At 48.7% G+C, this 14,660-nt stretch overlaps 2 non-coding genes across 2 annotated transcripts; both read left to right on the top strand.

The window, feature by feature from the left end:
* Positions 1-4,169: 4,169 nt before the first annotated feature.
* On the top strand, positions 4,170-4,241 carry TRNAG-UCC (transfer RNA glycine (anticodon UCC)). Its single transcript has one exon. It is a non-coding gene; the product is annotated as a tRNA-Gly (tRNA).
* A 9,631-nt stretch (positions 4,242-13,872) lies between these two features.
* On the top strand, positions 13,873-13,945 carry TRNAG-CCC (transfer RNA glycine (anticodon CCC)). The gene has a single exon. It is a non-coding gene; the product is annotated as a tRNA-Gly (tRNA).
* The last annotated feature ends 715 nt before the right edge of the window (positions 13,946-14,660 follow it).

Consider the following 14,660-nt stretch of genomic DNA (forward strand, 5'->3'; position numbering starts at 1 on the left):
AACTCTGCAGACAGGAACCCTGAGTTCCACACTCCTGGCCTGCAGGTGAATACATCTTCATGAGCCAACTGTTAAAATGGGTCTGCTCTGGAATTAGGGTAGAAGCCTCAAGGCTGGGCGTGTAGCTGCATCAGATAGAAAATGATGAGGTCACTATAGACTGGACATCTGGGCCAGGCCACAGACTCTGATGCCTCCAAGGGCCAGGCAGGAGACATGAATGAGCAAGAGGATTAGGCAAGGACTGTAGCAAAATGGGGAACACAGATACTGTCGTCTGACATGGTTGCTGCTGTGTGGGAATGTGGGCTGCTGTTGCCAAATATTCCTCTCCATTTTCCAAGAGAAGTTAGAAATTTGGACTTTTAAATGTTGGCAGATATTATGGATTTAGAAAACACTGTGCATGCCAAATAAAACACATCTGACAGGCCAAATCCGGCCTCTGAGTTTCCAGTTTGCACCCTCTGACCCAGGCTTGGTGAATTGGGTTTTTCAGAAACGAGTAATTAACAGTATGAAGATATAATACTCAGACTCACAGAGCTTTGGATCCTAAGAGACCCTGGAGATAACCTGGTTCATCCCTTTGTGTGTTTTAAACTTTGTGCATATAAACTCCTTTATTAACAGTACACATGTCTCTGGGCTTCCCAAGTGGCGCTAGTGGTAAAGAACCCACCTGCCTAATGCAGGAGACTTAAAAGATAGGTTTGATTCTGGGTCAGGAAGATCCCGTGGAGGAGGGCATGGCAAACCTCTCCAGTATTCTTGCTTGGAGAATCCCATGGACGGAGGAACCTGGCAGGCTCCACTCCACAGGGTCACACAGAGTCGGACACAACTGAAGCAACTTAGCTTGCGCACACACATATCCTTACGTTCTAGTGGAAGTGTTAGTTGTCCAGTCGTGTCCAACTCTGTGGCCCTGTGGACTGTAGCCTGCTCGGCTCCTCTGTCCATGGAATTCACCAGGCAAGCGTACTGGAATGGGTTGCTATTTCCTAGTCCAGGGGATCTTCCCCACACGAGGATTGAACGCAGGTCTCCTGCACTGCAGGCAAGTTCTTTACCATTCAACCCACTAGGGAAGCCCATATCCTTAAGTTCTAATTTCTACTTACAAACATCTTGGTACCCCCAATTTAGAAGATTTAAAATGAAACCTCTACACACAGTGGGCTTGTGTCTACCTGTCAGAAGCCCTATTTTATACCATTTGTTTTATAGTAGGTCTACTTCAGTCTTTTGCAAACATGGGCTGCCCTGGCCTTCCTTATAACCTAGCTTCTCTCGGTTACTTTCCGTGATAGACCAGTAAGTGCCTCCTTAAACACGTGGAGCTCGTGTTTCTTCATCTGTGGGGCTTCCCTGGCCTGGGGGTGAGACCGCTCCCACTCTTCCCAGCATGGCCCCTCCGTGGTCTGCCCTCAGCCCTCCGCAGGCCCCAGCCCTGTCTGGCTCTGTAACATTTACCCAGTCACGCAAGAAAGGGTGCTATGTGCTTGCTGGCGTGGGTTCCTCTCACTGCTCATGCTTATCCTACTCCTAGTGTTACAATCTGGCCTTCTGCTTCTTAAAAGCCACTCAAATAAATAGAAGACTTTTAAAATAAATTTACATTGCCTTCTTGTCGCCCCCTCACAATTGTACTCACCAGCTGGCTCAGGGTCCCTTCAAGGAATGCCAATAGAGGGACTCCCCTGGTGATCCAGTGGTAAAGAATCTGCCTTCCAATGTAGGGGATGCAGGTTCGATCCCTGATCAGGAACTAAGATTCCACATGCTGCTCAGAGCAACGAAGCCCACACACTACAGCTAGAGAGCCTGCGCTCTGCAAGGAAGACCCAGTGCAGCCAACGTTTTTAAGATTAAACAAAGAAATGCCAGTGAGGACCCATGGAGTGAGCAGGCCTGGTATCTGTTCCATCCTTGAGTATCAGTCCCTTTCCATGGTCTCTCCCTATCCACTTGAATGCCAACTTTCGGGGAGATGGTGTGAGCCCATCAGAAGGCCAGCTTCCTCCAGAAGTGCTCTCGGCGTGGACTCAGTATCCCCATCTGAGACTACGAGGGGGTGGGGAGGGGGACGGAGTGGGAGGAAGAAGAGGAGCTAAGAGAGCATGTGAGCTGCAGAAGGAAGTGAGGGACTCAGATTCCAGCCTCGGCCCCCACGTCATCTGTCCTCCAGCACCTCCGCCCCCGCCCACAGCCCACCCAACCTAGGGTACCTCTCTTCTGCTCCATCCACCACCTTCATTTCTCCTGCACTCTCCTTTACCTCTGTCTGTTGAGGCCCTGTCCAGGCTCATCTCAAACACAACTTTCTCAGCTAGGCTCCCTCAAAACTCTGTGTATCGAGGGACAGATCACTTCCTCCCTTGAACAGTATTTAGGTCCACGCTTCTTTCTCCCATAGCCCAACAGGGCATCTTCAGCTTTGGTTTTGGTGTCCTCCAGCCTGAGTAGCTGTCAATCAACATGCCCATCATCGAATGGCTGAAGTCAGGGCTGATGGGACTGAGCCAGCTGTTTGCAGCCGAGGTTGTTTCTGAACTGGTTGTAAAGTATTTTAATTATCTCTTCTCAAAAGGAAACCAAAGGCATGAGAATCTTATGGTGGATTAGTTTATCTGTTGCTATGTAACAAATTACCCCAGTACTTGGCTGCTTAATACAACAAACATTTGGTATCTCACAGTCTCCATGCCGCAGGAATTCAGCAGCAGCTCAGCTGCGTGGTTCTTGCTCAGAGTGTCTCGTGAGGTTGTTACTGAGCCATCAGCCGGGCTGCCATCATCTGAAGGCTTGACTGGGGATGGAGGGAATGCTTACAAGATGACGAGCTTGTATGGCTATTGGCAGGTGCTCTCAGTTCCTTGCCACAGGGTGGCCTGAGCGTTCTCACAACATAGCTGTTTGCTTCCCCTAGAGTAATCCAAGAGAGAGTAAAGCAAATTTGCTCTTAAAAACTGCCTTTTGGGACTTCTCTGATGGTCCAGTGGTTAAGAATCTGGCTTCCAAAGTAGGGAGTATGGGTTCAATCCCTGATCGGGGAACTAAGATCCCATATGCCACAGGCAACTGAGCCCATGTGCCCTCGTGCCCATGTTCCAGAAGCCAGCACACTGCAATGAAGACCAGGCACAGCCCCAAATTTAAAAACTGTCTTTTATGACCTCGCCTCAGAAGTGACATAGTATCACTTCTACCATCGTCTACTGATCACAAAGACCCACTTGATCCAGTGTGAGACAGGACCATACAATGGTGTGAAACACTCGGGAGTGGAGATAATCAGGGGCTGTCTGAAGTCGATTCCCTTGTATTATTATACCCCCTTCAGCCTAGAATAACTAGGGGCCTCTGTGTTTATCACAGCTAGTTTCTTGCCTCTGGCTAAAACTAGACCCAAATTTTAAAAAAAATAATAAATTAAAAAAAGGAAACTTAAAAAAAAAATTAGACTAGACCCAAATGTGCTTCATCAATTCTCCAACCTGAAGTCCCCACTTCCCACCCAGTCACCAGGGATAAGGTCCTTCTTTATACTCCTGCCCAGCAGACTCATTCAGGAGCCCTGGGGTAACCTACTTAGGAACGTCATGGAAACTTTGTGTTCTGAGTGTCTTGGTCTCACTGTGAAGTTTCTACAGCGTCCATGAGGCTAGTGGTACTGGAGCTGCTTACACTGGTTTGTACCCAATGGACCATATCTAAGGTGAGTGGAAGGGCAGGGGTGGGGAGGGGCTGGCCCTTGCCTGCTAGGACCTTGGATGAACAGACTCAACCCTCTGGTGCCAGAACTGAATCTTCTATTTTCTGACATGATCTTAGACTAGATTTGGGAGCAAAAACCCAGCAACATGGTTGAGATGGAACTGTGGCTTACAACAGACAGAGAAGGAGCAATGGGATGGAGAAATGAGGGACACGCTTCTTTCTCCTCCTCTATTCTTTTCCTTTTCCACTTGCAAAGCTCTCCTAAGACCTGAGAGCTATGTGTTTTCTTTTTTTGTCTTTTTTTTCCTTATTGGTGGTCAGTTTCACTTGCTCATAAATTATTTTTTAAAAACTTTACAAACAGATCAGTCAAGAAATAAAATCACAAATTCACATCTTAACAGTGAACAGGATAGACTCTGTTCTAAACACTTAATCCAGGGACGTCCCTGGTGGTCCAGCGTTAAGACTCTGTGCTTCCACCGCAGGGGACACAGGTTCGATCCCTGGTCAGGGAACTAAGATTTCACATGCTGTGTGGTGTGACTGAAAAATTAAACAAACACTTAATTCAAATCAATCCATTTCATCCTCACAATAATCATATGAAGCAGTTACTATTTTTATCCTCATTTCACAGATGAGGAAACTAGGGCTCAGAGAAGTAAGTTAAGTCACTAGAGGTCCATAGATAGTCAGTTGCAGAGCTTGATTTAAGTTCAAGTTGTCTGGCTCCAAACTGCATATCTTAAGTGCTATACTATACTGATTCTCATGTACATTTTAAGATTAAACACATGTAAAAAACTTTGAGTTTACACTGTTAGTTTGAGATATGCCTCAGAGGTAATACAAATAATTTTTGGCCATTTGGATTACTCTAGGAGAAATGTTTGAGGAGTGGTCTTTCACAGGCACCTCTGTAAGAAGCTGAGCCATCTTTCCAAAGACAAAGCTACTGGTTCCCCTTGCCCCGTTGTTTTTGGATCTGGCAGGAGAGGCATGGCTGAGCTATTCTGTCCACATCTTGAAAAAAGTGAAAACCCCGTCTTCGAGACAGAAAACAAGTTGTCCGAGGACACATGTCTGTGATGCCAGGCTGTTGCTCCAAATTCAGTGCTTTTCTCTCTGAAACCCTGTAATTTCACCTGAATTTTCATTCATCTGTCAAAATCCCCCTTAGAAGCCTTGTGAAGATCCAAGTGGTTTAAAGCTCACCCCTGTGCTATGGTAGCAAAGCCATTGCCCAGGCTGCGAACTTGTCACCTGCTTGTTGGGCTGGGTGACCTTGCAAAGCACACAACCTCTGCAGCTGCCAGGAGGGTACACAACTTGTAGGTACCTTCAGGAGAACTGGCTGGGAATGCAAACTGGTACAGCCACTATGGAGAACAGTGTGGAGATTCTTTAAAAAACTGGAAATAGAACTGCCATATAACCCAGCAATCCCACTGCTAGGCATACACACCAAGGAAACCAGAATTGAAAGAGACACGTGTTCATGTTCATCACAGCACTGTTTACTAGCCAGGACATGGAAGCAACCTAGATGTCCATTGGCAGACAAATGGATAAGAAAGCTGTGCTGCATATACACAATGGAATATTATTCAGCTATTAAGAAGAATGCATTTGAATCAGTTCTAATGAGGTAGATGAAACTGGAGCCTATTATACAGAGTGAAGTAAGTCAGAAAGAAAAACACCAATACAATACATTAACGCATATATATGGAATTTAGAAAGATGGTAACGATGACCCTATATGCGAGACAGCGAAAGAGACACAGATGTATAGAACAGACTTTTGGATTCTGTGGGAGAAGGCGAGGGTGGGATGATTTGAGAGAATAGCACCGAAACATGTATATTATCATATGTGAAACAGATGACCAGTCCAGGTTTGATGCATGAGACAGGATGCTCAGGGCTGGTGCACTGGGATGACCCAGAGGGATGGGTTGGGGAGGGAGGTGGGTGGGGGGTTCAGGATGGGGGACACATGTACACCCATGGCTGATTAATGTCAATGTATGGCAAAAACCACCACAATATTGTAAAGTAATTAGCCTCCAATTAAAATAAATAATTGATTTTAAAAAAGAGAGAGAGAGAACTTGCTGCAAGGAGTATCTTTAACTTCTTCAGCTACTGTCTCTGTAGATCTGCCTAGAGGGTGTGTTTCCCAGGCCGCTCTCTGTCAGTTACTGGGCCCAGTGGGAAGACCACAGCCAGGCTACATGGGGCTCCTCTAATGGACGGTTTTTGCCCTAGGCCTGACCAAGACTTTCTCAAAGCTGCATTGCAGCCTAGGGCTCTTCCTCCCCAATCCTCCTTCTTGCTCCCTCCCCTTCACAGGTGTCAGACCTCCATCATGGTCAGAAGGCTCTTCCTGCTTCCTCATGCTCACTCCCTCTTTCCTTAAGAGTGATTTCCTCAATAAGTCTCCTGCACCGCCAATTCATCTTAGTGTGTGTTTCTTAGGTTCTAGGACCTAGAAGACTTGAATGATATACCCTCTCTACGCCATAGGCCCTACAACCCATCTGCCCCTCAACATAGCTCGTGTCTGACGGCCTTACAATTCTCCATCATTGCTGAGTGGTGGAATAGAAGTGTGACTTCCCTGTCACCACCAGGGGACATAGTGGAATCAGTGGTAGCCATAGCCAGAGGCAAGAAACAGCTGCTTTCCACATCTGGGGTTCCCACCCTATCCATACTCTGTCTCAACCCCACCCACTTCCTAGCCTCCAGACCCTCTGCCTGGAGGAAATTTCAGGGTAGAGAAAAAGGACCTCAGGGCTTTGGACTAGGGTAGGAGCCCTGAGTTCCTTTTTAAAAAAATTTACTTACTTTTTTTGGCGGTGCTGCACGGCATGTGGGATCTTAGTTCCCCAACCAGGATTCGAATCCTTGTCCCCTGCAAGGGAAGCATAGATTCCTAACCATTGAACCACCAGGGAAAGTGAAAGTCACTCAGTCATGTCTGACTCTTTGTGACCCCGTGGACTATACAGTCCATGGAATTTTCCAAGCCAGAATACTGGAGTGGGTAGCCATTCTCTTCTCCAGGGAATCTTCCAATCCAGAGATCGAACCTAGGTCTCCCACCCTGCAGGAGGATTCTTTCCTAGCTTAGACACCAGGGAAGCCCTAGAATACTGGAATGGGTAGCCTATTCCTTCTCCAGCGGATCTCCTGACCCAGAAATTGAATGGAGGTCTCCTGCCTTGCAAGCGCATTCTTTACCAGTTGAGATACCAGGGAAGCCCGAACCACCAGGCAAGTCCTTCTTTTTTTAAAAAAAATTGATTTTTATTAGAGTATAGTTGCTTTGAGCTTCCCAGGTGGCGCTAGTGGTAAAGAACCCTGCCTGCCAATGCAGAAGACCTAAGAGACATGAGTTGATCCCTGGGTCAGGAAGATTTCCTAGAGGAGGGCATGGCAATCCACTCCAATGCTTTTGCCTGGAGAATCCCATGAACAAAAGAGCCTCGCAGGCTATAGTCCATGGGGTAGCAAAGAGCGGGACGTGACTGCAGCGACAAAGCACGCACAGACAGTTGCTTTACAATGTGGTGTTAGTTTCTGCTGCACAGCAAGGAGCCCTGAGCTTTAATCCTGTCCCCATGGCTAAGTTCCCTTCTCTGGGCTTCAGTTTTCCCCATCTGTACAGTGTGACTTTGGCTTGACTGGCCCGGGTAGGGGAAGGGGGATATAAGGGGGTCTGGGTTTAAGAAACGCCTTGGCAGCTAGTGATGACTAAGCTAATTCTTCTGCTTGTTAGGACTTCCCAGGCGGCCCAAGTGGTAAAGAATCCACCTGCCAATGCAGGAGATGCAAGAGATGTGGGTTCGATCCCTGGATTGGAAAGATCCCCTGGAGAAGGGCATGGCAACCCACTCTGGTCTTCCTGCCTGGAAAATCCCATGGACAGAAGAGCCTGGTAGGCCACAGCCTGTGGGGTCACAGAGTCAGACATGACTGTGAGCATGCACACACACTTGCTTCTGCTGTTGAGACCAGACCAGACGGTACAGGTTGGAAGCTCTACCTGACAGCATCAAGGGAGGCCAGGCCTAGAACCATGCCTGACTATGGTCTGATCCCACAGGTTGCTGAGTGCCATGCCTGGACTCCTGGGGGTGGCCATCTACCCCGGGACCGACAGCTCCCTGAGGAGCCACGGTCAGGGGAGGTAAGCAGACAGTAGTGATACGAGGCGGTCAGGCTGCCGTAGAGGGAAGCATGGAAGTACAAGGAGGCGGTACCAGCGCCCGAAGGAGGATGGACAGGCCTCTGAGAGAAGGACTTGTGCTGGGCTTTAGAGGCAGAGGACTTCCCTAGTGGCTCAGATGGTAAAGAATCTACCTGTAATGCAGGAGACCCAGGTTCTATCCCTGAGTCGGGAAGATCCTCTAGAGTAGGAAATGGCAATCCACTCCAGTATTCTTGCCTGGAGAATTCCATGGACAGAGGAGCCTGGTGGGCTATAGTCTATGGGATTTCACAGAGTCGGACACAACTGACTGACTAACACAGTTACATTTGAAGGCGGAATAGAATTGCCCAGATAGAAAAGGGAAAGCCTTTCAAAATGGACAGAATACAAAGACTCAGAGGCATGAACCTACGTTATTTGTGTGTCCTAAAACATAAGAGAAACGGCAGGGCGGGGGTGGAGGTCAGGGAAGCGCTGAAAGACTAAGTTGTGCCCATAAAGGACCTGCAGTAAGGTTGAGGATTTTACAGACTTTATATTGCCCTTAGACGGCTTAGCTCCATTTTACAGATGAGGAAACTGAGGCCTCCCCAGAGATGGTGAGGGGCTTTGACAGGAATGCTCTGGGCAGTGTCAAGACCAGATCAGGCTTGGGAGCCAGAGGCCAAGTGGTCCTCTCCTTGTTGGGTGGGCAGTACCGGGGACCAGGCTCTCCCCCACCCCTCATGGCCATCTGACTTCAGGGAGCAGGGTGTCCTCAGCCCCTCCCCTTCCCCCACTCCCCATGTCCTTATCCCGCTGACGTCATGTACACATGGAAGAGAAATCCGTGGAGATTCCAGAAAGGCCAGAGCGTGGGAACCCGGACAGACGCTGCTGGCGCCGCCCCAGCAGCAGAGTGTCTGGATGCTGCCTAAGGGGCTCTGGGATGCGTCCAGGGCCTCCAGGTTCCTCTGTTACAGGCCAACCCCCAGGGCTTGAGAAATCTAGGCAAGCCCTGACCACCTGGCCCCGGGGGGCCTATGTGGAGCTTTGCGCTGCCTGCACACAGGTGTTGCAGCATGTGGGCATCAAGACAGTGGGCCAGGCTAGTTGCTCTCAGGGGTCCCAGGCTGAGCCTGCTATAGATGAAAAAGACCCCTTTGAATTCTGCAGCCCAGGGATTGGGAAAGGAACCAAAGCAGTATTGTCCATCACTCCCCTGGACAGGGAGCTGGGAGAGTGTGTGTGTATGTGTGTGTTATAGGCAGACAAACAGACACAGACAGATGGCCCCAGCCCCCACCCTGCTGGCCCCAGGGGTGGCTGTGCACCGCCTGTTCCGCACATGTGGCTCCCAGCAGCTGCACATTCCATTAGTGACCAGCTGTGGCGGCAGCTGGGGAGGTAGGGAGTGAGCACTGATGGGTCCCAGGGGAGCAGGGGAGGAGGGCAAAGGGAGGACAGGAAGGGCCTGGGAGGAGCAGGAGTCAGGGAGGCGGTGAGGCAAGGAGGCTCAGTTTGTTCTCAGGATGGAATACCGAGTAGAAAGGCAGTGATGGGGAATGCTCGACATCTGGGCAGGAGGCCTTGGCAGTATGTACCTTGGCAAAGAGAGCCTGGGGGAGTTCCAGGGTGGCTAGGTTCTACTTGTTCGAGGTGTTGGCACACAGGTGGACCGACATGAGTGTAAGGAGAAAGACTGTGCAGTTGGATACATAGGTCTGGCTCAGAAAAAAGGTCTGCATTAGAGATTAAAAATTAGGGAACCAGGACTTCCCTGGTGGTCCAGTGGCTAAGACTCCAAGCTCCCAATGCAGGGGGTCAGGGTTTGATTCCTGGTTAGGGAACTAGATGCCACATGCTGGAACTAAAAGATTCAGCATGCCTCCACGAATACCAGGTGCCGCCCAACAGAAAGAACTGGGGAATGATTGGCTTATAAGAGGTAAAGGCATGGGAGGAGATGAATCACCTAGAGAGAAAATACATGGAGACAGAGGCTGAGCCCAAATGCTAACATTACCAAGTACTCCTTCTAAACAACAGGCATGGCGCTATGCATCTCACTTCATCTAATTCTTACAACAAGACTATGGAGTGAGTAGTTTTGTTTTCATCTCATTTTACAGATGAGAAAACCAAGGCACGGGAAATTCTTTCTTATCCCAGCTCACCTCTTGCCTCACTGTGTGGCCGCTAGGGATGTTCTGTCCCTCTTTGGGTCTCAGTGTCCACAGACACATGGAGAAGGGCAAGGGCCTGCAGAGAGAGTGCTGAGTGGCACCCAGGTGCTCCAGCCACTCCTCCCAGACCCTGGACTGGGACTGCGCCTGTTGTAACTCTGCTGTTTTCCTGTAGAGACCTTCAGGAGCCCCCAGCTCCCTCCCCATCGCTTGTCATTCACTAATATTTACCAAACACTTATTATGTGCCAAACACTGCTTTGTTAGGAGAGGATGAGGAGCAAACAGTTTGGTTTTTGCCTTTATGTCCCAGAGACAGATATAAGTTATCACATGATTAACTACCAACGCTGCCCAGGGGCTTCCCAGGTGGCGCTAGTGGTAAGGAACCACCTGACTATGCAGGAGACGTGGGTTGGATCCCTGGGTCGGGAAGATCTCCTAGAGGAGGGCATGGCAACCCATTCCAGTACTGTTGCCTGGAGAATCCCATAGACAGAAGAGCCTGGCTACAGTCCATAGGGTTGCAAAGAGTCAGACACGACTGAAGCGACTCAGCACCCCCACACAATGGCTGTCCAGAGCATCTCTATGACAATCACCCTCTCCTCTAGGACGCCCAACACCTCTATCACTCTGCAGTTAGGCGCTCAGTGTCTGGCCCAGCAGAGGGCTCTGAAACCCTGTTCCAACATATGGCCCATGTGCAATCTAACCACTGGCACCAAGCCATGTCTGTCTAGTTATTTGACTACCAGCCCTAGGAGAAGAAGGGGGCTGACCTAATGTGGGCTCAGGGATTACGAAAGTATCATTTTGTGTTTGCACGTGTCTTTCTCTTAGAGCCCCTGGACTGGCTGCCGAACCCGTGTTCCCGACCCTCTCTGACCTTGGCCCCAGGTGCTCTATTCTTGTTCAATTTTCCTCTTCCACCCCCAGAGTTTCTCTGGGTATAGTTCACAGGGATCTAGGCTAAGTTCTCCTCCTCCTTGCTCTGCACTAGCTCTTTGAGACACCCCATGTACCCTGGAGCTTCAGCTGAGAGTCCCCAAATCCCTATTCCAGCTCAGACATCTCCCTGAGTTCTCCTCCTGGGTGTTCTCCATGGGTCACACAAGCAGTAAGGTCACAGTGCATTTACCTTCTCGTGTGTTTCTCTCTGGTGCCTGTCACCTTCACCCACTCAGTCATCCAGACAGAAGCCCTGCATCATGCGGATTTGTTTCATCTTTTTTCCCTTCTAAACCAGAACCTATTGCCTGGACTATTATATGAGGCTTCTGATTGGTCCACCACACTCCAGGGCATGAATCTGGTGCCAGCCTACCTGGGTGGAGTCCCAACTTTACCATTTACTAGCTGTGTGATCTTGGATTAATTACTCAGCTTCCCTATGTCTCAGTACAATGGGATTAAAATAGAGTAAAAATAGTAACTTCTATTATAGGGTTGTTGTGAAGTTTAAATGGGCTTCCCTGGGCTTAGTAGGTAAAGAATCTGCCTGCAATGCAGGAGACATAGGAGAGGTGGGTTCGATCCCTGGGTCAGGAAGATACCCTGGAGGAGGACATGGCGTCCCATTCCTTGCCTGAAAAATCCCGTGGACAGAGGAGCTCAGTGGGTCCAGAGGGTTGCAAAGAGTTGGACACAACTGAGCAACTAAGAACACCTGTGAGGTTGAAACGAGTTAATACATGTCAAATAGTACAGTGCTTGATACCTGATGCAGTAAAAGCACAATAAAAATTTATTTTGGTGTTGGTATTATGATCATTTATTTATTTTACAAGTTTATTTTTAATATTTATTTATTTGGCTGCATCAGAGCTTTATTTGGCTGCATCAGAGCTCAGCTGTGGCATGCAAGATCTTCACTGTGGCCTGCGGGATCTTTTTTTTTTTTAGTTGCTGCATTCAAACTCTTAGTTGCAGCACATAGGATTTAGTTCCCTGAGCTGTGCTCCGCTAAGTTGATTTTGTCGTCTCTGACTCTTTGTGACCCTGTGAACTGTAGCCCGCCAGGCTCCTCTGTCCATAGGATTCCCCAGGCAAGAATACTGGAGTGGGTTGCGGCGCGCTCCTCCAGGGGATCTTTCCGATCCAGGGATCCAACCCGCATCTCTTGTGTCTCCTGCATTGGCAGGCAGGTTCTTTATCACTAGCACCAGGGATCAAACACGGGCCCCTTGCATTGGGAGTGCGGAGTCTGAGCTATCAGACCACCGGGGATGTCCCTCACAACAATTTTAAATGTTTACTCTGCAAGAGACACTTTACTAGGCACTAAGGGACATGATAATGAAAAACACAAATGACTTCTACCCCCAAGAACTTCACAGTTAAGGTGGAAGCGCCTTCATAGAATCCACAGAGGGATAGTTTCCTGCTGCTCAATCCATGCCCTATTCACTTCCATCTTAAAATAAAACAAAAGCAAAAATAAACAAACCCAGATTCCACGTCTGCCTCCAGTTATTATCCTAGCTTACATTCCCATCGTAGTCAAGCATCTCAAATGAGTTTATTCTGCTCTCAAATATTTATTGCACATCTACCTAATGCCTGGCATTGTACTAGGTGCTGGAGAATCAGCAGGGAACAGAAGAGACAAGTGTCTACACTCAATGAGTTTATCTTGTGGTGGACGACACAGATGATAAATAAATATCTCAACCTATCAGTGGTAAAGAATCCACCTGCCAATGTAGGAGATGGCAGATTTGATTCCTGGGTCAGGAAAATCCCCTGGAGAAGGAAATGGCAACTCACTCCAGTATTCTTGCCTGGGAAATTTCATGGACAAAGAGCCTGGCAAGCTACAGTCCATGAGATCGCAAAGAGACGGACACAACCGACTAACCAACAACCATGAGCTTAATAGATGTTGTAAAGTAAAATGGTGTGAGGCAGGGGGCACAAAGTGATCCGAGGATGTGTGGCCATTTTAGACAGGTGGTCAGGAAAGTCTTCTCTAAGGACGTAACATATGAACAAAGACCTGAATAAAGTGAGATGATGAGTCCGAGACAATTGGGGGAAGAGGATTCTGGGAAAATGGAACAACCAATTCGAAGTCCTGCAGCAACCACAGGCAGGAAATGTCAGCGGAAGGGCACGAAGGCTCTAGTGCATGGGTGAACAGGAAAGGGGCAGAACCCAGGGCTTGGGATGGCCTCACACCCAGGAACGCCCTGGCGGTCCTGAGAGTTACTAGGGTTGCTTTCTTTCACTCTCAGAGGTGCCCCAGTCTCACATGTCACCCTGTGTATAGGCCACGGTAAGCAGTTGGCATTTTATTCTGAATGTCATGGGAAGCTTATGGATGGTTTTGAGCAGGAAGTGATGTGATCTGACTGACGTTTTAAATGATCATGACCGAGTCCTTGAAACACCCTCTGGCTCCTGTAACCCCCACCCTTGGCTCTCCTCCACCTCCCGGCTGTTTCTTGTCAGCCTCCTCTGGCAGCTCTTTTTCTTCTACTCAGCCTCTAAATCTTGGGGTTTCTCTAGACCAGTGGTTTTCAGTGGGTGGGGGGTGGGGTAGGGTGCAGGATTTCTCACCCAGGAGACATTTGGTATTATTATCTAAAGACATTTTTAATTGTTATGACCTGGGCAGGTACTGCTGGTATGGAGCGAGTAGAAACCAGGGATTCTACTAAACATTCTAAAGTGCACGGAACAGCCCCAGGCAATAAAGAATTTTCCAGCCCAAAATGTCAAGTGGGACTGAGGTCAAGAAACCCTGTCCTAGGGACTTCCTTGGTGGCCCAGTGGCTAAGACTCTGCACTCCCAATGCAGGGGGCCTGGGTTCAATCCCTGGTCAGGGAACTAGATTCCCATATGCCATAACTGAGTTTGCATGCCTGTACTAAAGATCCCGCGTGCTGCACGAAGACAGACGATCCTGAGTGCCACAGCTGAGACACAGCGCAGCCAAAAGAATAAATATTTTTTAAAAAGAAAGAAAACCTGTACTAGATTAGCACTGTCCAACGGAAATAGAATGGGGAGCAGCATATACAATTAAAATTTTTCCAGCAGCCACAAAAAAACCCTAAAAAGACAAGTTAACTTTTAATGTTTTATTAATCCAGTATGTTTAAAAATTACAAAATCTCAACATGTTATGGCTGCAAACCTCTTTTGGTTGAAGTTTCCATTCCACTAATGGGTGCCCACGGAAGCTGTGTGAGTGCCGAGGACATCTGGAGGAAGAGAGCCCACAGGTGTGGCTGGTGTGACCGTCAGGGTCTCCCGAGGAAGCCCAGGCTGCCGGTTCTGCCTGTGCACGCCAGCTGTGTCATCTGTGTGTCTGCATGTTTGGGTCTGTGTACTTGTGCTTAGTCGCTCAGTCACGTGCAACTCTTTGCAACCCTTTGGACTGTAGCCCACCAGGATACTCTGGCCACGGGATTTTTCAGGCAAGAATACTGGAGTGGGTTGCCATTTCCTCCTCCAGGGGATCTTCCTGACCCAGGGATCCAACCCACGTCTCCTGTGTCTCCTGCATTGCGGGTGGATTCTTTACCCATTGAGCCATCAA

This window comes from Bos mutus, chromosome 3, assembly GCF_027580195.1.
Source record: "Bos mutus isolate GX-2022 chromosome 3, NWIPB_WYAK_1.1, whole genome shotgun sequence".
Taxonomy (NCBI): Eukaryota; Metazoa; Chordata; class Mammalia; order Artiodactyla; family Bovidae; genus Bos; species Bos mutus.